Consider the following 25,090-nt stretch of genomic DNA (forward strand, 5'->3'; position numbering starts at 1 on the left):
TCCCAAGCTTGGCGCTTGAGGAGAAAATAGTGACTTTGAAGCGCGCTCAACAAGCCCGCAATGCTCCCCTATACCACCCCCCCCCCGCTTGCGAAATAGACAGGACACCCGGCTCTCATGCTTAGAGAGTTGGTGACGTCACCGCTCTCAAGCATGAGCGCGGTCAGCGCCAGCGGGGACGCAGCCTAATACCTGGCCGGTTGGTGGCCCTTGAGGACTGGAGTTGGCCACCCTTGCTTTAGAAGAACCTAAATGCAGGCAAACAATGGTTTGTTCAATGCACTTGATGATTAACTCCTTTGCTGCTGGTGGAGGCTGCAAGACAAATGCCATCAGCAGCAAAGGGGGCAATGTCTCAGCCAGCATCAGCCATGTGATGGGTGGACTATAGGACCCCGCAGAGAGCGTCTGCAACCTTCCCCGGCTGGCAGCGTGTCACTGGTACTGAGCTGAGAGCAGTGTTATTGAAGGGAAAGAGCTGCATCTGGAATACACTGTATAGAAAGGATCGGGTATGTACAGTATCTGTCCACCTATCCGTGCTGCTTACACTGCACTGCATGCACCTGATCTCAGAGATGTGAAATCCCAGCTGCTTTTCATTTGCTCACATACTGAACCTTTCCTCCCCCTCTTCTTCAGTACAAGAGATGGAAGCAACAGTGCTGTAATAAGGGCTATGGGCTAGATATCTCTCCCTCTGACAAGGATCTGGAATTCTGCACATCAAGGGCGTGAGTACTGTATATATTTATATTGTGTGCACACTATGCTGTGTTATTGGGGGACTCTTCATGCCCTTTTGATTTTGCCAGAGGGTTGATATATGGAGCACTTAAGTGGTATTAATCTGCATATACTGTACATAGTGGATGGACATAAAAATGAATGAGTATGTTAAAATCAGGCCTTAAACTTCTAGTACTTCCCAACTTATTTTTTCAGTCTTCCTTTAAGTGTTTGTCTTTGCTGATAAGACCCTCGCCCTTATTCTATAGTGTGTAATGTATGATACAGTATATGTGTGCATCATGCTGAGTGTTGTAACCCTTTCAGTGCCAAGTGTGCTGTGCAATGAATTGCAAGTATCTCCAGCACTTGAGCAGATTTAAAACCGAATTGGCCAAGTTCCCAATTGATATCCATTTGCAGAATGTGCATGGCACATTTGATTTTTCAATGAATTGAAATCCCTATCATTTCATTTGCTGATGTTTGGAAGCCTGATGTCTCCTGAGATGGCATAACCCAAGGAAAAATATATGAACACCACATAGGGCTGATGACTAATAACACAGGATGATAAGTCTAGCAAACCTACATTTATTGTAAGCTTTTAGCATCTTGTGCATTATCTTCCTGATGTGTTGTAGCTTTGCGTCTGATACTGTAACTGTCAGATATCCAATTACTTAAATATCTGCTTATAACTTAACCTACAAAATTATTTTTACTGCAACACAACAAATCAGTTTTTGCATATATTTTGTCTAGACTTTATCAGAGTAAGCAGGGTTTTTTTATGCCAGTTGCTACTTGTTGTGTTATTTAAAATATGTGTTGGATGCTTGTGATCCTTTAGGCTATATGCTATTATTTTTATTGGCCATTCAATCAATGATGTATGCCTTGAGTAATGCATTATTTAGCACGGGTAAGTACTTCTGATATGCTGTTTTCAATAGCAAAGTTACACCAGCTGCCTTAAAAAAAACAATATCTTTATTTGTTACATAAAGTACTTTATGTGAAGAGGTTGAGGGTGTATGTGTCACTTTTCCATAAACTCTGTTCTTGATAAAATAACCCAGATCCCTTTTCAGTGTCAGGAATACCTCTCAGCTATGCTCTGTTGTAAAATCTAGATGTAAATGTAATTTTATCATTATTATGTTGAACAAAAAAGGCACTCGTAATACTGTTTAAATGCGTTTTCTCAACATCTTCAGACCTTTGTCAAGACAAGCATCCAAGACAACACGCATATAGTATATATATCTATATATATATACGCCACCTCATCTACATCTTTCTGTTATTTTTCTTCCCCTTTTTTTTCTTTTCTGTCTAAGTCATAGAAACCTTTGTTAATCGGTATTGCTGACCTGAGGAAGAGAGGAAAACTCTCGAAAGCTTGTCCTATGACATAAATTGTTAGTCCAAATAAAAAAGGTATCACCTAATACTAAGAACTCATTATATATATATATATATATATATACACTGGCGACACACTTTATTCGAGCTCGGCTAGTCCCACGAATTCGGGTATACCCGGGTGTATTGAGGTTTGTGACTGTTTTCTGCCCGAGTGCATTGGGTTATTTTCCAGGCAGGGATTGAAGCATTTTATTCCCGCTGGCTGCAATACTGCACAGTATATATATATATACTGCATTACAATTCATGAATTTATGCCATCTGGTAGACACGCGAAGCATTGCAGCCTATTAAATCCTAATCATTATCATTTAACAGATCAGCCGCCCGTCAGCCAGGCATGAACCCAGGCTGGGAAGGCAAACGCAACGGGGCTTGTCAGAGGTGAGGAGCGGCGCATTCCAGGTATCTGCCAGGTACATACTGGGTATTTGCTCGAATAAAGTGTGTCGGTGCAGTATATATATATATATATATATATATATATATATATATATATATATATATATATATATATATATATATATATATATATATATATATATATGTTTTTTCTCCAGACTGCAATGACAATTTTTGTTTAAATATTTGTGATAATGTGTAATGTGAGTGCACTTTCTATTAACTTTACAGTACTGTATCCCCATTCCTGTGCTGATATACAGAAGTTATCACAACCAACAGAAAGTGCAGATTCTGTGTGTGCTGTGATAACATTACAGTGTGTGGTGTCTGCAACGAATCTTTCATTGAAGAAGTAAAGGTTTGATAAGCAGCAGATCAGATGGACTCCAGTAGTCCGAGTCTGGGTGGGGATCAGTCTGATTGTTTATGTTGTTTTCTATACAGAAAAGCAGTAGAGACTGTGAATGATCAGAAATGCACTTGGCTAAGACACTTAACTCATAGGAGCACATTAGTCGAAATACAACCTCATCTCTGGATAGTATATAGATAATTATTGCATTTGGACTAGCTCCTAAGATTGTATCATCAGTTTACCAATAAACGGCTCTTTCATTTGGATTATACCAAGGTTTTGTATTGAATTTGAATATAGAATGTTGCCTATTTGTGGACATAGGAAAGTATCAATAAAATACAATTAAAAATACAATTTTAACTCATTTCACATCTTTCTGATAAAGTTTAAAGATAGATCCCAGCGCTTAGAAATAAAGCTTAAAATACCACATATACTGTCCAAATTTCAATGTCCCAATGTGATAAGTTGGAGTGGGTAGTGAAAATGTTGTGGTCCTGGGAAAAGAGCTGCTTCAGCATAAATTCTCCTGTTATAAAGAGAAAAGACAGCAGACCATTGCGCAGTACCCAGGATCAAATAGGGACACTTTTTTAAGCAGGAAAAAATGCCTACTTACAAGATGGTAATAATTGTGTTCGTGGATATAATCTGTCCACGGACCCCACGCGGTACCCTGAAAGCCTCTTTGAAGTTGGACTCAGTAGATTCTCACACCACAGATATACCCAGAATAGAGATGGGAAAACAATGGTGCAATACAGCAACACTTTACTGAAACAATTTAAAAACAAGGGCAAGATACACTTACAATGTATCGTGCCTATCTACACAATTACACCGATGTGCCATCCGCAACATGTATTCAATCACCCGGCTCCAGCAGTGCAGGATCAGCGTCTCTGTTTCCCCTCGCGGCCACAAGTTGTCGGACGCTTCCTCGATGACGTCACTGCTTCCTCCTGTACAGCTGATACACCCGCTGACAACACTGCTAAGCTCTGCCCTACGCGTTTCGTGACAGGCTTGTCACTTCCTCAGGAAGCAGTGACGTCATCGGGGAAGCGTCCGACTGAAGCAGTTCTTTTCCCAGGACCACAACATTTTGGACTGTTGGGCCACTACGCTCTCCAACTTATCTCATTGGGACATTGACATTTGGACAGTATATGTGGTATTTCAACCTTTATTTCTAAGCGCTGGGGACTACATTTCTTTCCCTACCTATCTTTGTAACGTGCATTAGAGAGTACTTGTGTGCTAGATTCCCCTGGCAGCTATCATAAGTGATTTCTCTGCACAGAGGGAATCATTATTCATTATTTATTATATTCACCATTTTATCACACATTTGCCATATTATATTAGGCACATTTATACCACACTTATTTATTCTTTTTGTTAGGTCACAGCGCTTGTTTGTGTGTAATAGTTAGGTTTTTTGTCACGTTAAAGATAGATCCGCTGCAAAGCATCACCCTGTGTTTGATTGGATTTTCACCATGCTTATATCCTTAGCTATACCCTTTCTGAACTGCTGTAGTAGTAAAATATGTTCAGTACTTCTTGTAAAGTGTCATCCAGGATAGAATTAATGCAAACATCAAAGTATTTTTATGCAGGAACTCAGAAGAGGTGTCTGTAATCATATTGGTTAACTTTCCCTCTATTTAGGAGTTCTTAACTCCAGTTGTCAAGACTCCCCCCCACCCCCTAACAAGTCAGGTTTTCAGGATATCCCAGCTTCAGCATAGGTGGCTCAATCTAATTGAGCAGCCAGTGCTGAAGCAGAGAATGATTGAGCCACATGTGCTGAAGCAGGGACTGATTGAGCCACTGTGCTGAAGCAGGGATATCCTGAAAACCTGACCTGTTGGGGGAGCTTGAGGACTGGAGTTGAGCACCCATGCTCTATATTGTGGATACATGTTATGCTTAGCTGGCAAAATGAATACTTTTTCTAGTTTCATCTCTATCAACAGATTGCGTGGTAAAACCTTTTTCAATTCCCTCCCTGATGTCAGGTGTCCCTCATAGGCGCCTTCCGTGTGCTAGCTAGTATGCTGTTAATAAAAGGATATTTGTTTAACATTCATAAACTAGTGTAATACAGAGATTTTTGGAAAAAAAAAATACCATCGAAAGCCCGATCCTATTAAATAACTTAAAAAAAAAATTGAAGCCAGACATAAATCAGAAAAGTTAAAATATACATATACATAGATAAAAAAAATCCATGCAAATCTCAAGCACGTTTTAGACTCAAAAGCGTCACAAAACGGAAGCAGCAAAACTAGTGAAATCTTATTTTATTTTTTAAATAAATCAGTTCTATAGTATTAGATAATAGTGACTGTCACGTACCTGTGAGCACATGACTTGCTTACGGGACAATGGTTATTACAATGGTTATTACACAGCTACGACTGAGGGGGGCGGGGGGGGGAAACTCCTCTAAAAAGACGTTTAAAATCTGACTGAATATATAGCACACTCATAACTGAATGGCCCTAATACTTACACAGAGCCGAGTCATATTAATAGATTCAGACGAGTTTGCTGAAAACGTGCTCCTAAATTTGAGTGACAAATGGATATCATTTTGGTCACAACATTTTGAGGAAATCAAAATGGTCAACTGCAGTGACACTGGCCATGAGGCAATGAATACAGGGAATACTGGTGCTCAATACCCCTTAGGAGCTCATGTTCAATGAAACTGAAATGTCATGAAAATACAGCGATCGAACGTTAAATATTTCATGAGACAGAGAACTCCCACTGAAGTACCGTGTCAGTCATGCTTTAAAAGTAAGTAGAACTCTTCAACAATATATTCATGGGGAATGCAGCCATGTGTGTGGAATCAAATGAAAATAGAATAAACATGATCTTTGGCAGACAAGTAAATGGGAATAACCCCACAGACAAAGGCGAGTAAAAATATTTGGAAGTATAAAAAAAAATATTAGTGACAAACACATATTAGGAATATGAGTTATCACTGCTTCAGATACATCTGCTGTGCTGGGAGTAATCTTGTAAAAGACTATTGTAAAAGCATTGGGCTCCGTTCAATATGCGGGGCAGTTGACTTCTATTTCCCTAGGAAGTTTCAACTTCATTCATCTGAACATAGCGTGAATTTTACTGAACAATGTGAAGATGGCTTCACATCATATTGAATACGGTATGCAATCATACTACAGTATACGGCTCAGGTCTCGCACAAAATATCCCCAGCAATTCTTCATACATAAGAACTCTACTTGACAATTTTAGTCCAACTTTACATTTGCTTATGCATATCGGAAATAGATTGTATACTTTGTGTGTATACTGTTGGCCAGGACTGCAGGGAATATTTTTTGGGTGCGGGTGCTGTACATAAAAAAATAAATCAGTTATATACATACATTACCATAATGTAAAAATATATAAACCCAGGGAGTGGTGAGATGCAGGACCCCCCACAGCCCCCCATGCTGTTGGAAGACTTCCTCTTTAGATCTTCTGTACCTTGTCTATTTTTGCTCTCAATTGTAAAAAAAAACAACAAAAAAAACAGTATGTTTTTTTTTACTCTTCCTAGATGTATTTTAACTAGTTTGCTGCCAAAAGGGCCACTTACACAAAGACAAGAGTTTGAGTAAATTAATGTTTGCATATGTGCTATTGTATTTTTAATCCAGAGGTTCAGATGGATATGAGGATTGTTATACATGGAATCTTTACTGGTTATTGGGTTTATGGCAATGCATTATAGGATTTCAGTGTCCTTCCTTGGATATGATTATACTATTTAGGAGTTTATGTATCAAAGCAATTTTTCCATCAAATTACACTGGGAGAGGCATTGTCTTGTTGCATCTCTTATCATCAATTTGGCAAGGCCTTCCGTTGAACTCAAGGTGCACTAACGCTTAGCACCATTTAGTAGCAATGGTCCATTGTATCGGGCTTGTCCCAATTTAATCTGCATGTGATTGTGAATGTCCATTGAATGGGTTAGGGAAAGTTAATACAACCCCAGCTGACCCCAATCATGCTTTACCACAACAGTTCGTGAGAGCCTCTTTCCAGTGTTGCGTTTCAGTGACGCCTTCTCCACTCCTGACATTGATACACTTTTATTACAGTGAGAAACATACTGGACATATACTTTAGATACAGTTCATCCCATAGGTTTAAACGACTACATATCATTTAACTGTTTTCTGTATAGGAGAGGGCCTTTTCAGGTTGCATGGCTGCTGTTGGTGTTATTGCCTTACATGTGAGTAAATATCAGGACAGATTGACAAGCATGCTAAAGTTTTTAATATTTTTGGCACTTACTACTTTTTTCACTGTTTCACATCTTTGGATATGTCACCCCTGATCACACATGACATTCTTTCCATGCATATTAAGGACTACAAACCACTCATCAAGAGATATGGAGGAATATCGCACTTTAAAAGGAGGAGAGCTGAAGGAAAGGATGACATTGCAGGAGCCATGACAACGGAGGACGCAGGATAACAGCCCAAGCCGCGATGCAGAGAGGAGGGAAGGCTTATACGCTCACAAGATGTATGAGCAGCCCCGAAGTATCGCGAGAATAGGAGGACCAATCCTGATGTGATGGATGACGTCAGAACCGACCGGCACACGGAAGAAGAGGGTGCTGGAACGCAAGCGCTGACGATGCATGCGCAGAAGAGAAGAGAGACGGAGGAGTCCAATCAGGAGTGGAGAAGGCGTCACTGAAACGCAACACCGGAAAGAGGCTCTCACGAACTGTTGTGGTAAAGCATGATGACTGGACTGATCAGGGGAGACGGATTGGGGTCTATATATACTGGGTTAATCCTCAGTTGGTTCATGCCTAGTCACTTGAGAAAGACCTATTGGTCGAAACGTTGTGTGGCACAATAAATTTACTTTATTTAAAAAACAGTGGAGCGTTGGATCCTTCCTTCCTGAGTATTGCCTTGGAATATACCTGACAGGTACCTCCTTGAACCAGCAGCACCGGTAAACTGTATGCATTTATTTATTCATTGTGGAGTGCAGCATAACCCCTTTTAAATGATATTAGGGGAAGTTAAAGCAGCAATTTCGGCTACTCGTCTTTTTAAAATCCATTTTACTCTGGGGTTTTTTATAGGATGGGAACCTGTGTTAGTGGAGCCATGTTATTTTCAGCTCCGGGGACCTCCCTGTTCCCGAGACACTTACTAGTAAAGTTACAGAGTTTCACTCCCGTTCAGGGTAAACAAAATGCTGCAACAGCCTATCGGCCTGTGTTATGCATGAGATTTAAAGGCCAGCAGGTACCTTTTTTGGGACGTCTCTCAAAAACCAGTGGGTCCCCAGAGCTGAAAGAAATAAGTTAGTTCTCACCCTGTAAACAAAGTGAGGATTGCTGTTTTAGTTGATGCAGATGGTGACACTGTGCTCATTTGCATATAATTTCCTAGAATCCCTGGCTGCAGTGGAAGCATTGTATGCTGTGTGATAATGGGAAAATTGGGGTTGCAGACCTGTCTGAGACGTGAATGTGCTCACAAGTGAAACTTTTATTTCATGAAATGTATAACATTTGCCATCGTTTTATCAATTTCTTTAGCGAACTCTACCAAGTAACCGCTCTGGTTCATGATCTGCAGCAAATGAAATACCAAGCTTCTTCATTTTGTTACATGTTAAATACAATGTGCCAAAGGACACTATTCTGTGCATGCATACATAGCCTCATTGGTGTTTACTTTATTGCTGCGGCCAAGTTTATTCGAGCATTTGCCCGTTCTTGGCCGCAGCAGTAGCCTGGCGCGCGCCCGAGTGTGACGGGCACGCGCCGAAGCAGCGGAAGAGCGCCCTCCGATCGGGGCGCTCTCCCTACCGCTGCCGGGTCCGCCGGGTCCCCCGGAACCCCCTGCCGCCGTCCCGCACATCGCGGGACACCAGGGCTCCCTCGGGGAGCCCTGGACGCGCGTGCAGGGGGTGCTGGCTCCCGAAGACGCGTGACCGCGCGTCTATGACGCGCGGCACGCCGAGGGGCGGCCACTAGCAAGCCGGGAAATCTCCCGGCTTGCGGAACCGGCCACACTTTAATAAAGTGTGTAGGTAGTGTAGATGCAACAGCATTGTATTAAGCAAATATGGAGAGATGGATGACATATTTGTAGTGTGCTCTATTTCTTCCATGAGAAGTGGGTTATTAGTCTAACACACTTGCACACACTTGGTCTACATTGTGAAATGCACGAGCCTTGGAGAGATGTATTTTATAATAGTACAATTTTGACAGTGACATCAGTAAGAAATAATTATAGACAAAGAGATGGGGCAGCCTGTGTTACAGTGTTGGTGGTCATGGGTAACTTTGCCATCACTCTCATGGTGGATTGAAGCTGACAAATATATAGCCTACTGTACATACTGTATTCACTACATCTATTGGTGATGCTTGGTGTTCAATAGGGAAGTGTCAGCATTATGCAGTAATAAATAATGGTAAAAAAAAAATCTTTTATAATTGCTAGTAATTAAATAATGTGTGCAGTATGCTATATATTATATAAACTGTCATTTATATGAGACGGCTTTGCAATCAATACCAATAATAGGCATAATGTTAGCAAACATAGTTACATTATTAGTTGTTTGACTAATCATAGTCTTAAGCAAACACTGCCTGTTCTTACTTTGCCTCATAGCCCCAATTCACAAAGCTCCATTAACTCTGTGTTAATAACAGACGTTATCAAAATCATTAACACATGTTATTGTTACTGAGGTTAACTCATAGCTACATAGCTAATTATATGCAAAAACAATGCCCGTTGTATATCTCATTAACATATGCTTAACGCCATGTTAAATTAGCACCGCCCAGCGTTAGATTGAAATAACTTGCGTTATATTTGTCTTACCTAAAGGTGGTGTCCATCCGGACCCTGAAACATAGAGCGAGAAAGATATTGTTCTTTGCTAGAGTCCCAAGTTGCCGATATAGCAACCACACACACCTTTATACAACACGTGGAGAGATACCTGCGCACAAAAAGGAGCACACCTGAGATACCTGGGATATATTCTAATGTGGATATGCAAATACTAGTTTTAAATACCTGGGCATATGGTTTGACTCCCACTTAACATTCGGGATGCACATTGATACCCTGACATCCAAAACCTATGCCTAGGTGTACTTTATAGGAACAAATCCTCCCTAAGTCTGCTGGTAGAAAGCGTATTGCACAGCAGATGCTAATGCCAATTATCGACTATGGGCATATAGTATACGGCTCGGCACCTCAAACCCACCTTAGCAAACTTGACCCCCTCTACAATTCAATATGCCGTTTTGTTCTCCAATGCAACTACAACACACATCAGAGTCTAGGCGCAAAGTTCACCTCTCCTGTCTTGCCTTTAAATTCTTCATGGGCAAGCTACCCAGCTATCTGAACAAGCTCCTCACCCCTACCACCTGCAGCACTTATCACCTGAGATCAGACTCCAAAAGACTATTCATGGTCCCAAGGCTCAACAAAGTATCCGGACGTTCCTCCTTCTCCTTCCGTGCACCCCAAAACTGGAACAACCTACCAGAGACTCTCACATCCACCACCAGTTTAAGTTCTTTCAAATCTAAGGCTGTCTCACATTTTAATCTGGTCTGTAACTGTTACATACGCCCATAATATATATATTATCTCTAACTATGCATGCTATGTCTTGTATATAATGTATACCCTGTTCACTTATGTAACTGTATTTGTAACCATGTATTATTTGTCATCTTAACTCTATGCCCAGGACATACTTGAAAACGAGTGGCAACTCTCAATGTATTACTTTCTAGTAAAACATTTTATAAATAAAACAAATAAATAAATGATTTAAATTAACATATATCCCAAGCCAAATTACAATTGGAAAAATACAGTAAAGCTTTCTATGGGGTGACCCTCGAGGCCTTGTTTGCTGTATTTATCCTTTTACGGGCAAAATAAATTTTCAGTATCTTAGAAACAGGTTGATTCCCAGAGCTGAATGTAGCGTAGTGCGGTTCAGCTGCAGATTACACCCTGGATAAAATAAAAGAACGTCTGCTACATCTGTACAGTATCTAGATTTGGGGGGGGGGGTTGGTTGGGGTGGTTACTACTGTATATGAAGGAGTAACTCTTTTTTACTCCAGTGTCCATCAATGGATTATCTGACACATACAGAAAACTAAAATCTATCACCTACATTAAAACCATATAATTAGCTAAATAAGTAACATTGGAACCTGTGGTCGTCTCCTAGCGTTTTTCTAGCAATTGTTGCAGCGCTGGTACATTTTATTTAGCGCACAATACTAGTTTAGTGTTATCCAAAGCCTTCTGTGATTAGACTCTTGTACATCTTATTTAAGAAACTATTTCTCCTGTTGGTAAATGAAAGGCGGCTTCAGTTTGTCCCTTGGTTATATTTTTTAATGTCCTTACATCAAGCTTCCTTCCTTTATTTTCTACTTATTATTTGAAGTGGCTACTTTGATAGTTGGATTTCTACCACCACAGATCTCTGAGCAGCGAGATGGCACCACTTCATTCAGTCTATGATCTGTAAGCAGACATGGCACTTTGCTCGTTATATATATATATCTTTCTGTTCTCCGTGCTCACTTCAATGTTCCTTATTCATCTGTAGCATTCGTGAAAATAATCAGAGGCCCTGCTGTTTTTTTATTCCATTATTCCATTCTAGATCTCTATACACCTGAGGAGGTTTATTTCTGATCTGCTCAATACATGTGACACGACTTTCTTGTGAAGGGTTTCAGCCTGTGTTCTTTCTGTAGGTAAATCAGTTTATTCAGATATGGTTAAAATCCTATGCCCGGTTGAGAATAATAAGCATTCGAAATATTAAGGATAAGGTGGAGACATGTTCAGGTGGGAAGATACTACCAATATACGAGTAAAACTCATATTGGCTTCTAGGCGGGGGAAGGGGGGTGGATGGTGTCTTAATGTTGTAATAACCCTTGCTTTTTAACCCATTACTTGTCTGTAATAGATTGCAATATTTGTCATGCCCTCCAGCACGGAGGTGTATATCAGCCTGAAGTTATACTTTCTTTTGGAAAAAAATGTATTTAATAGAATTGCTGATCAAATTAAAATGTTATGGCTCCATGACTATTTCTGGTTCTAGCCATCTTGGAGTAAGGTCCTAGAGCCATCTAGTGAGGCAGTGGAGACAATCACTATTGGACTGCAATACATTCGTATTCTGCACCATCCTATCCACTGACCATTTGCAGGGCTCCCGCACTAGGTACAGTCAGTCATCGTTTTACGACGCTTCGTTTTACGACGAATGGCTTATCCAACGCTGTACAATGCATCCCTATGTCCGTTTTACGACGCCAAAATGGCTTATCCGACGCTCTTACGACGCTTTGCAAAGTTGCAACATTATATCAATCAGAAGGCTGCAGTCAGGGAATTCATCCAGATCAGTTTGTGTGAAGGTTTAGTGGTGTATTTATGCCTTTAAACGTGTCTAACAGTTTTATTATACAGTTCTGGATTCCATAAATATAATGTTTACATCATAATTTGTGTGTGTGCTGCATATCTTATTGCTTGTGTAAAATATTTTGTGTATTTTAGCATTAAAAATGCCTTCAGGAACGGAACGTTTGATTTAAACAGTGTTCCTATGGGAAAACGTGTTTCGCTTTACAACGCTTCGCTATCCGACACCATTTTGAGTAACACATTGTGTCGGATAACCGAGGACTGCCTGTATACATATACACTAGTCAGCTCGACAGGTATGAGCGACTAGCACTGCCATATTTTAATTTGCTCCTTTGTCACACGCAGCCTCTAATACACCCAGGCTTTATGCGCTTTATTTTATTTGGAACATTTTTTTCCCAATAAACTGATTTTATGTTCACATCAGCACCCAATTCACCACTTACCTGATTCCACCAGGTTCCACCGAGTGTGTCCTAAGTCTCTGTGATTTTTATGCAGTGAGTGCCCTCGCAGTGGAGTTCTCTGTTTCTTTTGTTGTTCATCTTGGAGTACATACTGTAGGCGCATGGCTGTTGAGCCCAATGTGTTTTGAATGTTACATTCAGAAGTAATGGAGACGCCAGTTTCCATGTCATGCTACACCCAGCTGCTAGCGACGCCATGTATTTGTTAATCCAGGGGTTCTCAACTTCAGTCCTCAAGACCCCTCAAAGACTACACCACCTGTGCTGAAGCAGGAATATTCTGCAAACCTGACCTGGTGGGGGGTCTTGAGGCCTAGAGTTGAGAACCGCTGTGTTAATCAAATGGTACGCTTGCATTGCAATAAGGAAGACAGCCACGTGATGCAAAAACACATCACTGGTAGGGGAAACGAACCATTTGAAGTCATTTTCTGTTTACTCAAAATGAGGCTATTTTGGCATTTAACATTTTTTAAATGTGCTTCCCTAGTATTTTCTGCCTAAATCTCCACATTGTGTCTATTTGGATGTAGGAAGAGGCTGTAAAAGCATTCTCCACATTTCTATGTCATCGTGCAGTCCATCCTTCTGGAGATGATCCAATAAGCCTCAAACAAGTGACAGATGGAAACGTGGGATGGTGAGCTGACAGCAAAAGTGTGGCAGCCAGTCACGCCAAAATGATGAATGCAGAACCTTCGTTGGCCTGATTAGGGTCTGGAAGCAGCAGAATCCCATTACTGAGCTTTAGCTCCGGTTTCATTTCCAGATTACTTGCAGCATACATACACTTAAAATAGTTTTTGTTTGGTTTGGTTTTAATTCTCCTCGTTGTATATTTGAAACGGAATAGTATTTGTAGGATTCATAAAAGCCCATTGTTGCCATAAGTCTGCAGCACATTGCAGTAACTGCTCTGGTACATGTTCTCACTGCTGCAGTATAACTTATAGTTCATTTCTGTATTATTGGAGTTACTGCAGCATTATGTCCTCAGATATATTCTGCAGTGTGGATTTCATGTTTCATTGGTATGTGTTTTGGTGCCACTCATAATATATCTTTGAGGCCTGCATCTAAAAATCTATATAACATATTATAAACCTTTTGAATGTCAAATTGTCTAGTAGAGAAACGCAGAAATATAAACTATGATGTCAGATAAGAATCACTTGGCCCTCCTAGTCTGCCCATTTCCTATCTTCTGCAAAATCCCAGACCCTATTTGACTTTCTTTTGTATTTGGGATAGCCTTGTCTATCTGAAGCATTTTTTCATTCTCTTACTGTATTAGTCCCTTCAACCACCATTGGGAGGCTTGTTACTTACGGCACACTTGTGTATGTGACAAGGGTTGTGACAAGGGTTGATACACACAGATATCTAGCTGACTCACTTATCTCCTGGCAGGGTCCCTAAAATGAATAATATCTCCCCTCAAACCGTTACAATATATCTTAAATCGCTGCCACCACCACCATGGATAAATGAAAGGATCTTACCTTTAGGGGGCCTTGGTCCTCTGTAGACTAGGAAAAAATATAATTAATACACAAAAATCTGTTGTACTGTAGCAAAATTGTCTGAAAAGGCAGCTACTCTTTTAAAACATGTGCAAAGTTCAAATAGGGCTCAAAGACAGTACTTATTACATTTTAGATTTCATATACAAAAATAGTACACTGCTTAGTCACAGAAAATAATGTTGCTAGAATCATATCGTATAATATATGCAGAACGTTTCATAAAATAACCAGGATAAAAACAGAAAATCTAAACATGTTACCACATAACAATATCAGATTTCTCCAAGAGGTCGTGGGGTTGGAAATAAGAGTCTTCACGTGTTTTGTTGGCATCAAACACTCCCCTATTTAATTCTAAATTCATATTCCAAAATGCATAGTTCTTATCCTAAAAATCCTTGCATTGGAACAGAATAAGCCCACCTTCTGGGGCGTGTCCTTACCTCCCTCAAATCACACTCTAATTAAATTTTTTAGGCTTGGCGCGACAAAATAGTTTTTTTAATTAAAAATGTCTGAGTATAAAATTACCCTGTAACTTTCTTCCTATAGTACCTAAAAGAATGGGACACCTTATTGCATTCAGGTAAGGTTGTAGCAGTCATAGTGATTAGTCTTCACAGAGATACTTCTAATTTTGAGGGGCATGCAAATATCTGACCTTTGCACCCTCACAATTGTGGATTGTTTAGCATAATTTAATCTCTCCAATTTCAAATGTCACAAAGATCTATTCATTATTCTTGTAAATCATATCAGATCCAGGATATCTTTTATTTTTTACTAAAGCCCTTAGACTGAATGGTGCCCCTTTTTTCACTTTTCTCTTCTGCTTAAAGGGGGGTTGGTTTCAGTAATCAGGGCCACCAACAGCGGGGAACAGAGGGCACTGGCGTCCCGGGCCCCGTGAGTCAGGCCGGGGCCCCTGCACGGCTGTGCCCCTCGATAAATCCCGTCGCCCGGTCACCACAGGGTGACAGGATTTAGCGCGCTCGCGATGTGCCAGGCAGCGCGCGCTCCTCTGCAAAGAGAAGAACCCCCCCCTCCTGATTGGCGGGCGCATGTTGGCACGCTGCCAGGATTTTTTTTGGGCCTGCAGCAAGCTCTATCTGAGCTTGCAAAGTGAGGCTCGCCCTTTCCTGCATGGAGCAAGTCAAGTAAGTACTGCTCCATGCCTGCCTTGCTTCCCCCTTGCCCTCCTGCTCCGATTCCCCCCCCCGTTCCGCTTCCCCCCTGCTCCGATTCCACCCCTGCTCCGATTCCCCCCGTTCCGATTTCCCCCGTTCCGATTCCCCCCCTGCTCCGATCCCCCCAGTTCCAATTTCCCCCATGTGTATGTGTGTGTCTGAGTGTGTGTGTGTGTGTCTTTAGTGTGTGTGTGTGTGTGTGTGTCTTTAGTGTGTGTGTGTGTGTGCGTGTGTGTTTGTATGTGGGTGTCTGAGTGTGTGTGTGTGTGTGTGTGTGTGTGTGTGTGTGTGTGTGTGTGTGTGTGTGTGTGTGTGGGGGTGGGTGTGTGTGTGTGTGTGTGTGTGTGTGAGTGAGAGAGTGTCTGAGCGAGACAGAGAGAGTCAGAGAGAGAGAGAGAGAGAGTGTCAGAGAGAGAGAGAGAGTCAGAGAGAGAGAGAGAGTCAGAGAGAGAGAGAGTCAGAGAGAGAGACAGAGTCAGATAGACGGAGAGAGTCAGATAGAGGGAGAAAGTCAGATAGAGGTAGAGTCGGAGAGAGGGAGGGAGTCGGAGGGAGGGAGTGTCTGAAAGGGAGTGTGTGTGTCTGTGAATGAATACAGACACCAACCACAGTCAGTCACCCACCCAAGTGTCAGTCAATCACCCACCCACCCACGAGTCAGTCACCAACCCCGTCACCCCCCACCCCACACCCACTCTCTCTGTCACCCACTCCCTCTCTCTGTCTCTCTTTCACCCACACTCTCTCTCTTATCTTAACTGCCCTATACCTACACTGAAATAACCTATACTGCTTTCTTCCAGATCTGACTCTCAAGCTTCACACAGGAGATACCAGAACCCCCCCTAACCCAGAAGGCAGGTAGGGAACACCGCAGTCCCATACTGAATCCCCCCCAGGTCATTTGTCACATAGGATGTAGCATTGGGTATCTTTATCTTTTGTTGAAAATATTAAAATAAACAGATTGCATTGTAATGTTTTTGTATTGACAAGAAAAAAGTTAAGTAAAAGTTTTGCGCTAAATCTTTTTCCCCGCGGTAGGTGCGTTATGGGGGGGCACCTTTCATTTGTCTCGGGCCCCATGATTTCTGTTGGCGGCCCTGCCAGTAATATATGGTCTCCTTTGACGATTACACAGAGGTCCACTGGTAGGTCTAGGTACTGTGACCAGGTTAAGCTCTGGTACTCTGGTTGACAATTTACAGAACAAAGTGCTTTTAGATTACCCTACTTTTAGACAACCACATAAAAGAGGCCAGGGTCATTCTGGCCTGACCCCAGAAATAGTTTCACGTTATTAACTGAAAAACCTGTATTTTATAGCTGTAACTTGTAGCTCAAGTTAACCTTTTGTGTGCCGAAGTGGAAGACTACTGAATCTAGATAGGGCCTATCATCACAAGGCTATTTCATGAAACCACCTTTTCCAGGAAGAAGTACTTCCACACATTTCCCCTTTGCCTGCCAACGTCCAGGTTCACAGAATAATCTCTTGTTCTAACACTTCTCTTTCTGAGAATTATGTTTCCCTCCTGTATTTTGTTGAAACCCTTTATGTATTTGAAAGTTTCAATCATAGCCCCCTCTCCCTTCTCTCCTCTAAGCTGTACATATTAATCTCCTTTAGTGTTTCCTGAAAATTCGAACGCTATAGATCATCTTAGTAGCCCTTTTTGCACACACTCATTTATTTATGTCCGACTTATTTTTGTCCTTCCTGGAGATAGAGTATGGTGTCCAGTGCTGACCACAGGAGAGTCAGGGTGAGGTATCACCAATGATCTATAAAGAACACATTATCACAGTAATTTTGGCTGTAGGGTAAGATCATGATTACTGTTATAATAATTCTGTGCCTCTGGATCCCTCTGCTAAGGCTACGGCCCCAGTGTGCGCGTTACGCGCACAACGGGGAGCCTGGCGGCACTCATTACCTGCATCAGAGCGATCTGATGGACTCCAGGCAACTCGCGATGGGGAGGCATGGCTGGGTTACGGCGGGAGCGAGGCCATAACATCACATGGCTGGTTCGCCCTCATTGGCTGAACTGCCTCCGTGATGTGGCAAACGCTCAGACGTCGTGCCAAAAGACACATTTCTTGTCTTTTGGCAAAGGCGGCCGCGCATCGAGGTAGTTACTGGGGCTGGCCCATGTGTGTGTGCCGCGCACATCGTAGCACGTGTAGCCGCAAGCAGTGGGGACTCAGCCTAATGGGCCAAACAGGAGCTACTGTCCTCCCTGCCTTTTCTGATCACTCTCAGATTTTAGATAGTCATAGGACAGGAGAGCTGGCAGTACTGCCTGACAACAAAGGACATTCTGAGTACATCACGGTGGCCAGGGCTCTTCAACTGGCGGTCCATGGGCCCAATGCTGCCCTTACATGCTCTGGTCCTGTTCGTTTCATACTCATTCCTTACACAGATAGTGCTGTTTTTCACACTGAAAACCACCTGTGAGTTAAAGCAATGTAAATACATATGGTACTGATGTTATAATGCATGCACAATGTTGACATGTAATAATTTTAAATTCTTTAAATGTATCTAAAATGACATTGCAGTAAGCTTGCGGCCCTTGTACTCCTAAATCCTTTCCCATTGGAGTGCCGGCAGTTTTTTTGTACAATACAATGCAATACAATACATAACAATTAAATAAAAAACATTTGCCAAAAAATGCATTGCTTGTCACTGTGTTTATCTATAGCCCGAAATGGGCATAGATAAACACATTGGCAGTCACAGGAAAACCTAAAAAAAAAAAATACAATAAAAATACCAAAAATACAAAAATAACATACAATCAATGTTTTTCTTACTGTACCTCTGATGTCTTCACTCTCCGATTCCGACTGCAGTAGGAACCTCTTGATCTTCGACACAATGCTCCTCAACTGCAGGTAATTTATTTTCTTCTGTCTTCAGTCTTCTCTTCTTTACTTCAATCCAACGGGGCGGATGTGGTCCCATCTGCTTCTTAAGCTCAAATGACGGGACAAGCCTTATATAAAAAGTTAGACGCTAAGGTAATGAAGCTGCCTGTAAATGTATTTGTGTTACCTACAGTAGCATTGAAGCAGGGCATCCCCGGAGTTGATATTAAAGCGTGTCAGCTCCGGAGACCTCCGACTTCAATCCGATGTAGTAAGAATACATTTTCCCCATCAGAGTCAAATCTCGGATCCCATCTCGCCAACCTTCAGGTGGCGATATCAGAATGTGCGAGTTGCAGCCGCGATGTGAATCTCAGAGTTACCTGAATAGCTCAATTTCTCAAAAATACGAGTTTGAGCATTTTTTGAGCTCCCACTGAGTTTGTCTGAGCGACCGCGCTATCGATCGGGAAGAAGCAGGTTTCGAGCAAGTTTGGCATCTTATCAGAGCTTTCTGAATAGCTACACATGCAGACTTGCTCAAAGTGCCCAAAACTGTTGATAAGTCACTTATCGAAGCTACTAGAATAGGCCTCTAAGAGTTTTACAAAATATTTAAAAAATACTTTTATTTGTCTGATTTTGTTATTGGTGTCAATCACCTATATTCAACCTATTAAATATGTATCTACCATTAGTTTGCCTTAGTCCTAGAAGGGATTGCCCCTTACTGTGCGTTTATGACATACCTGGTCAGGCATCAACATTTTCTCATGTTTTAGGGGCAAATCGGGCTGAGCTTTCTGACAGAGCGATTAACCCCATTGAAACAGAAGTGGAACACCCTCCAACTTCCTTCCCCGGAAACCGGGGTCCTGGTCGCGTCATGTCATCACTCCTAGAGAGATCACATGATATAGAAGTGGCAGGGATCTGCCACCAGACCCATGTCACCGTAAAGGTTCCCTACCATTTGATCAGTTTAGTTCTATGTGGTACTATAGCTTTACATCTTAGTGTCTAACTTTTCAGGACAGAGGGAGAAGTTTATATTGTGTTCTGAGCAAGACTTGCAAAAAAATGCATGCACTATCTAATTCCTTATTCTAAGACCTTACAGTGAAACTGGATGGGGCTAATTCGTTCATGCTTATTGACAGCAACTGTAGTTGTATGTACCTGAAGCAATACTAAAGCACAGAAGTTTAATGGAGGGGGGGGGGCATGTTGGCCCATTTTAATTACAGTAAGTAGACAAATTGTGCAATACTCCTTTGTTTGTTTGAACCTCTGATTTCAGGCATTGATCACTTGGTTTGTAAATAGAATTGTCATTTTTGAACGTTTTAGGCTGTATTTTTTTATTTGGTAAATATGAGTTGTGCATATTGAGAAGGAGGTTGCTGAAAAATCGTCATTTGGACAAATACTTAGGTGCCTATGCTAGTAGCCTTCATAACCCACTTATCAAGGCTTTTTAGCTGTTATCGGCCAAAAATGCCTACAGCGATTCAGAAAGCCTCGATAAGTGGGCTTAATCGCCAATTTTTGCTGCCGTCAAAAACACATCGCCAAGTGAGCGGCGATAAGCCACTTATCGGCAGGTTTTTAAACTCGTGCAATTCTAGTAGCCTCGATAAGGTTATCGAGGCTCTATAATGGCAAATTACTCCCAAATTCCTCTCAGCAGGAAAAGTTGTCGTGAAGCTGCCAAGAAGCTTCATAGGCGGCAGCGAGAGAGGGTCATTTTTCCTGCATCGGATTGATGCCGGGAATCTCCGGAGCTGATACACATTAATATTTGCAACGGAAGCCCCCGGCATGAATCAGATGCATGAAAAATGCATTAACAGGCAACTTCATTACCTTAGCGGCTAACCGCTAAGACAATGAAGGGGTTAACTACCAGTGCCCGATTTATTGTGGGAAGCGGGGATGGGTGAAGGTGGTATTTGGCCCTTGGTAGGTGTTTAGGCCTTGCGGGGGGAGGGGAGGTTGCGGGTGGAGTTAACCCTTTCGTTAAGTTAATGATGGGTTTAACCCTTCCCGCTACCATCCGGTAGGCCTAAACATCCATCCGTGAGGCTACTATCCCCTTCTCCCAATCCCTCTACCCCCAATAAAGACAAATAAACACAACAACCCTACTACCCACCTCCTCTACCCCCGACAACACTTCCCCCCCAACACATACAGTACAATCATGGGCAAAATTACTATTATTCACATATGGATAATAGCTAATTTGCCCATTCTAAAGCAAACATTAGCCAGCCAGCAGAAATAAAGTAAATAAAACTTTCTACTCTGCCATCATGAAGGGCGTCTTCATCAGCATACTCCAGGTCCATGTCCTCCGTTGGCAGCAAGAGTACAAGAAAAAATACAATCTAATGCCCCCTAACCCCTTAATCAACTTAGCGATTAATAACCGCTATAGTAACTAAGGGGTTAACCCACCCTCATCTGCTACCCACCCGGGAGGCCTAACTAACCACCCCAGCACAAGTACCCCACACATTGATTAGCACAGTGGTACATCATACCCATATAATGGTCTAGCCGCTAAGGTAATGAAGCTGTTTTAATAACAATTTTAATACAAGTGTACGTGAGCAGGGCGTCTCCGGAGCAGAACCACATTGATTTCAGTTCCAGGGACCCCCAATTCCCAAGATACATGCCCCGTTATGGGGTGCCTGTATCTCCTATGCATTTAAATCCGACTGTCACGTGACGTGAGACATTTAAATGCATAGGAGATACCGTCACCCCATAACGGGGCCTGTATCTCAGGAAGCAGGGGGTCCCCAGAACTGAAATCAACGCGGTTCTGCTCCGGAGATCCCCTGCTCAGGTACACTAGTATTAAAATTGTTATTAAAACTCTGCGATCGCTGGCGTAGATCGCTGCAGGTAGACGAATGAAGCCTTTTGAGAGAGGCGAATATCACATTGCTGCTCCTCGCCAGTTTTGAGCATTTAGCTGTCGCCGGTCTTCAGAATCTCACTGGTGATGTAACAGGCCCAGCGAGTTGGTTTATGAAGGCTACTAGCAAAGGCCCCTTAGACTTTTCCTTACTCCCGTATAGCGGAAAAAAAAGTTTCAATAATAAAATGAAACATGCTACAGTTCTAAATATGAATGAAAAAGCCAACTCTGGCACTCAAGCAAAAATAATTGGTAGATAAGTGTGTGTATAAGTCACAAAATAAATTTGTTTAATCATAAAACACCATAGTGTCACCATGAATACGTGTCCCCTCAGTATTGTTTATAAAAATATTTTTTGTTTCTTCAAAAATATATAAACGGTGCAGAGCTAATAGTGGTACCTATTGATCCTCATTTGTCTATTAAAAGATCTTCATTCATTCATATCTACCACATCTCACCTCACCGGGTATGAGCTAGGAGGGAAAGAGACCCCCGCTTTAGGCCCAGTCACTGCTGCTTCTGCCAATGTAGACTTCTGGCGACTAATGCTGGAGTCTTAGTTCAGTAAAATAACCCTCTTTCTTGATATTCCTCTTTTGTAATATTAAAGAGGTAGGTACTTTGCTATTGCTCTGTATCTGGTATCTTCCTTCCGTAGAATGGGGCAGAGGACATCCAGCGTGCCGGCCGCAGGTAAAAGCCCAAGTCTTTTAGGCGATGCGCTGCCTCATTGCCTTCATTGGGTGACTTTTCTTCATGTTTACAGTTCTAAATTGCACGGTTGTGAATCCAAAGAAAAGTTATTTGTTATTATAAACTCTAATATTAGCTGTGGGACTTCTCTAATTCATGTTTCGCCCTGCGAGCAATGCGTGAGATTCCGCTTAATGTAACAGTGATTATGGTAAACCTGTTTCGCTTTGTTATTTTCTATAATCACTAAGCATTGAATAGAGAACTAATTAATGCTTTTATTAGTAACATATTTCACACACAATAAAGTATATACTGTACAAAGGTTAAACAAAGTATTATTGTATTTTGAAAATGGCATGTATAAAAGAATATTAGCTTAGTAATATGACTTCAAGTAAAAAAATATGTTCAATTAACATTTGTAATAATAGCCCTAACGTAGCTGCACTGTTTGTAGTAATAATATGGCTGTGAGCTGTGACTATGTGGCTGCTCATTTTCTAATAATAATGTAGCTTTGCTCTTGTGTAGTTTTTTGCCGTACTGTAGCCAATTGGGCAAGACATTAGTCTCCTTTTTTATCCACTGAACAATATTACAGTATGAACCCACGTTGTTTCCTCCTGCCAGCTTCAAAGTGAAGATTCAGCAACCATGCTCCATCGCTCGAGGCCAAAATACTGTAGGTAAAAGTGCTACTCAATACAGTTTTGCCACAGTATATTTGAACGCGACTTCTTTCACTCAAACGTGGCTGCTGGATGACACTTAGGTCTCCCGGCCTATACAGGGTATTGCACCCCAATCCGGTGTTAACTGCCATTTACTTGAATGGCAGTTAACTGAAGTTTGGGGTACAATAGCCCACTTTGGCATTTAGTGAATCTCCCCCTTAGGGGCTGAAATAACTTGCATCAAGAAAATACAGAACACTTTATTGCAGTCCAACTACTGCATGCTACCCCAGACTTTACTGGAACATGACCTTGCCTAAGAACAAACACATGAACAAAACAATGTATACAGAGATCTAGGCCCAGGTATCCAAAGCTCTGTTAGGCTAACCCAGGGGTGCGCAAACTGTGGGGCACGAGAATTGTTTGTGGGGGGAGGGGGGGTGCTGTGGTTACAGAGGTCCAGTGCTCTTCCACAATGCAATTAAATTCAATGCCGGTGAGCGCCCGAGGCCTCTGTAACTCACTTACCTTCTCTCCAAAAGCTTCGGGTGACATGTCGCCATGGTAACGCGGCATTACATGACCCAGCAGCGTCATTTGATGCCGGATACTAGGTAGGGGCAGGCGCGAGCACTGGGGCTGAGAGGGCAGGGAGGCGCAGGGCTAAACGTTTGCGCACCCATGGCTAACCTAAAAGAAAAGTCATGTTAATAGTAACACTTCCAGTAAAGAGAATAACATAACGGTAACCCAGTGTTGCTCATTTAAACAGTTCAGCGTTCATTTTAACGGAGGTTAGTGATAGTAATATGCAAAATAGTCATTTACCTTAGGGTTGGGCAATATACCGGTACATAGTAAAACCAAGGTAATAAAATCTGATGGTGTGCCGATATGGGAGATGAGTTATTATCGCGGTACTGCTATGGCTTCGGAGTGTGAGGATGAGAGGAGCAACTTGGAAGCTGCCGCGTCTGTGGAGTTTCTCACGGAGCTGCCAGACTCAGACACACTGCTCTCACTCCTGCCTCCATTCTTGCAAGCCGTACTTCTCACTGCAGGGAGAGCGCCGGGAGGAGTGTCTGGCAGCTCTGTGAGAGACAGTGTGAGAGAAGGCATGCAAAAGGAAAGGTCACAACTCCTCTCTAGCTCTCTCAACTCCTGCAACACCCTCACTCCTGGGCCTCTTAACCCCTTCCTCACCCTATTCCTAGGACTCATCCCTCCCTCTAGAATTCTTAACCCCACCACCCCCCTCCTACTTACCCACCTTTCCCCCCTGGGACTCAACCTCCCTTCTTACCCTCCCTATGGTGACCCTTAACCGCTTCCTCCCTCTACTCTCTGGGATTATTACATCCTCCTCCTCCTTCCACCCCTTCTTCCAATCCCCTGGAACTCTTACCCCCGTTCTTCCTCCCTTCCTGGAACTCTTACTCCTCATTTTTCCTCCCCCCTATGACTCTTCCCCCCCTTTTTCCTCCACCCTTGAACTCTTATACCCCATTCTTCCAACCTCCCTTGAACTCTTACTCCCCCCCCCTTCTTCATCCCCCTGGCACTCTTACTCCCCCTCCTTCCTTCCCCCTGGGACTCAACCCTCCCTTTGACTCAACTGCCTCCCCCCACAAATTCCTCACCTCACTCCTTAACTGCTCCGCCCCTTACATCTTAACCCCTTTCTCCTCCCACCTCTTATTAACCCTTTCAGCAGGGCCAGCCCAGAGAAATTTGATGCAAATCCTTCCTGTTATAAAAAGGTAAATTATTTCATTTTCAAACCCTTTCAATGTCTGCCCTTCACCTTCGATGCTTCTATCACAACTTACCGCCCAGTTTTAGCTAATCAATACTTCACAACTGCTTCAACTGTCACAAATGTTAGAAGCTTTCTTCCTTTCTTTAGAAAAAAAAACTGTCTTTAATCATGCTTGTGTAGCGGTCATGTAAAATGCCTACAGTCATCTCTCCTGTTGGCAGTAAGGCCTGGTAAGTGTGGGCATGCCAGCAGTAATTATGGAGGTTTCCCCTCACACCCTGGTGGGGTGCCCTGTGTATGGCTGGGACTGGTCACATGCTCTGACTCCATGGTTAGTGATGTCAGAGGTGTGTCAGCCTCAGAAGCTTACATAAGGCACAGCACTGTGTTTAAAAGTTAGTTCTGCTGAGAGGAGGAGGGTTAGTTCAGTTGAGGAAGAGTTCCAGCTCTTGTCAGAGCTGAGGAAGGAGTTCAAGTTCTATCAGAGTGTCAGTTATGTTATAGTAA

At 42.3% G+C, this 25,090-nt stretch overlaps 1 protein-coding gene across 1 annotated transcript in view; it reads left to right on the forward strand.

Moving 5' to 3' along the window:
- Positions 1–426: 426 nt before the first annotated feature.
- The window catches only part of RAB27B (RAB27B, member RAS oncogene family), a 280,946-nt gene continuing 256,282 nt past the window's right edge, over positions 427–25,090 (forward strand). The window contains exons 1-2 of the mRNA XM_075586615.1: positions 427–512; positions 643–734. The gene's annotated coding sequence lies outside the window, so the exon portion shown is untranslated. The remainder of the gene's footprint in view (positions 513–642; positions 735–25,090) is intronic.

The sequence above is a fragment of the Ascaphus truei genome, chromosome 1 (assembly GCF_040206685.1).
Source record: "Ascaphus truei isolate aAscTru1 chromosome 1, aAscTru1.hap1, whole genome shotgun sequence".
Taxonomy (NCBI): Eukaryota; Metazoa; Chordata; class Amphibia; order Anura; family Ascaphidae; genus Ascaphus; species Ascaphus truei.